Source organism: Jatropha curcas, chromosome 4 (assembly GCF_041381405.1).
Source record: "Jatropha curcas cultivar XTBG-Jc1 chromosome 4, XTBG_Jcur_1.0, whole genome shotgun sequence".
NCBI lineage: Eukaryota > Viridiplantae > Streptophyta > Magnoliopsida > Malpighiales > Euphorbiaceae > Jatropha > Jatropha curcas.
Window position 1 is genome coordinate 8,402,280 of NC_143154.1, and position 2,952 is coordinate 8,405,231.

Here is a 2,952-nt window from a genome sequence, read left to right on the forward strand (position 1 = left end):
TAAGTGCTGTAATGGCGTCTATTTCACAGACTCCTGTGGTTCTTCTCCTTTCGGAATTGTTTTGGTAATGGCTGTTGCTTGCCATCTCTTCTATTAACTCATATGCTTCATCAATTCCCTTCTTTTCAAAGGATCCACCTGCAGCTGCATCTAAAGTGATTTTGATGTTACGAGATAATGCATTATAGAAAGTTTGTACCTGTAGCCACTTAGGCAAACTGTGATGTGGGCACTTTCTCAACAAGTCCTTGAATCTTTCCCAAGCTTCATACAGGCTCTCTTGATCATGATGAGCAAATGTCATTATCTCATTGCGCAACTTTGTGGTTTTTGAGGATGGAAAGAATTTTGCTAGAAACTTTTGAGCTAATTCATCCCATGTTGTGAAACTCCCAGCGGGACATGATTGTAACCAAGATCTCGCTTTATCCCTAAGAGTGAAAGGGAAAAGTCTCAGTTTGATTGCGTCTTCAGAAACACCATTTTGTTTGAAAGTATCACAAATTTTCAGAAAATTTGTGATATGGGCATTAGGATCTTCACTAGGCAAACCCCCATATTGGATCAAGTGGAGAGCATTTGGATAATTGTGGGTTTAATCTCAAAATTATTAGCTTCCACCCTAGGTCATGTAATACTTGAGGTTGTCCCATTCAGATTAGGTGTTGTGTAATCTCGCAAGGTACGGACCGGATGTTGAAGTGGAGGTCCGATTACGTTCTCGTTTTTGTTTTCGTTTTCGTTGGCCATGTCTGCTTGTTGTTCGAGTTTTATTTCTCGTGCTCTTCTTGCAACGTTGTGCCTACGAAAAGTTCTTTCAATTTCTGGATCAAAGATTAGAGGCTCAGTCTTTCTTGATCTTCTTTGCATAAAACACCTGAACTAATTTCTAAAAGAAAATTAAATAAAAATAAAAGAATGTCTAAATTAACAATAGGGTAATTCGTATTGATATTGATAACGCCAATCCCCGACAACGGTGCCAAAAACTTGACAGTGATCTTCGCAAGTGTACGAAATCGCAACAAGTAATATAGAGTAAGAGAGTATCGTATCCATAGGGATTGTAGATCAAGTACCAAAATTATGTTAACCTATTATTATTTAAACGATAATAAGAGAGAACTACTGTAAGGAAAATAAATTTGAAAGTAAAAACAGAAAGAGATCAAGCACAGAATTTAGGTGAAAAGAAATCAGGGATTTAAACTACTAGGGAATTTGATTTCACTTAATTCTATCCAACTTATTCTATTAGTTCATTAATCAATTTTAATTGTTCAAGTAGGAGAAACAACCCTAGAATTACTAACAAGCTCTCCCGATGTATTGTTAGCTATTCTAATCTAGTCTAATTACCTATCTTCCAATAGTGAAATCAAACATAAATTAGATCTTTGAGTTTTGTGGTTGTTTTGTGAGTTCATAACCTAAGATCATTAACTTATGAAAACCCCCCTTGAGTCAAACCATATAGCTTCTGCATCAAGTTATTATTCTCAAGTAATTTATTATCTTTTTCATATCAAAAACCCTTCTCCCGATAGCGATTATTGAAATAATTCAATCCAGGAGAAAAATTCTGCCTGGAAGCTTTAAGCACAATAATAAATTATAACAAGAACAATGAAAAACAAATCTAATATTATAAATTGGAATCGAATTAAGTTACATCAAATCCCTAGTATAAGAGTTTAGCTGGACATAGTAATTAAATAAAACTCAGTCATACTTGAATTAATCATCATACTTAGTGATAACAATGAAAAGAAAAACAAGATGAAGAGTTTAGAGATAAAACTAGATAACAGCTATGTGGATGGCTTCCTTGAATCTTGGCACAAATCTTGGATGCTTGAAGTCTTCTAAGAGAGAGAGAATTATGCAGAAAATAGCCCAAAAACGAGATATGCAACAATGAAGAGTTCCCCTCTTTATATAGAGCTCCTGAAGGCAAATCTGACTCCGTTTAGGAAATAGAATCCTTATTTAGTGCAAAATCCTCTATAGGAGATCATGACTGTTTAGGCCTTGGATTTCGTCTTAATTGGGACTCCTTTCTCTTCCAAAATAGGTCTAGGTCTTGTTTAGTATGTTTCGAAAACTCTCCGAGGCGGGCCCATGGGAGGAAAAGATTGATTTGCGTCTTTAGTTCACGCTAGTTCTGCCTTCGAAGCACAGGCATGCCATTATGCACGGCTGGGGCGTGCTTAAGTCTGAAAGTTTGGCTGATGGAGCACGGGGTGTGCTAGGCAAGCACACCCTGATGAATCTTTATGGCACGGGCGTGCCATATAGCACAGGCTGGGCGTGCTTGTCTCTGTCCTCCCCAGCTAGAGTTTGCAATGGGCGTGCTAGGCTGGCACGCCCTGAATTTCTTCTGGGCACGGCCGTGCCTTCTAGCATGCCTCAGGGCGTGCTCACTCCTGACTCTCCCTTGATTTCCTTAGTTTTTAGCACAGTTGTGCTACTTAGCACGGGCTGGGTGTGCTGGAGGCTAAGTATTTTGCCTTGTAATGCCCTTTTCTTTGCCAAAACCCCTGCAAAATTCTCTCAAATCAAGCGAGTTATGATTCAAGGAAGCTTTGACAAAATTATACTAAAAATGAATTTAAAAACAAATCAAAGTGATAGAATTTACTAAAATTCTAATAAAAACTATATAAAAAATACTATAAAATTAACACCTATCAAAAAGATAATGAAAATTTTCAAGGTTTGCTTAAGAGATAATATTTTTGGTCTCTGGATGGAATTCCAAACTGGGGGCAAAAATAAAATCCTTTTGCCCTGATGCAAAAATTTCAAATTTCAAAGTTTATGATTATTAATGCATGGGGGCATGTGATGCTCCAACATCTAATATAGGTGAGATCTGTTTGTACACAGAAATTGCTCTTTCCTTTTGAAAATATTTTCAAGCCAACTGGTGATGGTTTCTCAAAGCCGTTG

The 2,952-nt window shown here is 37.1% G+C and overlaps 1 non-coding gene across 1 annotated transcript; it reads left to right on the top strand.

The window, feature by feature from the left end:
* Positions 1–215: 215 nt before the first annotated feature.
* On the top strand, positions 216–323 carry LOC149496801 (small nucleolar RNA R71). The gene has a single exon (XR_016320752.1). It is a non-coding gene; the product is annotated as a small nucleolar RNA R71 (small nucleolar RNA).
* Positions 324–2,952: the final 2,629 nt, after the last annotated feature.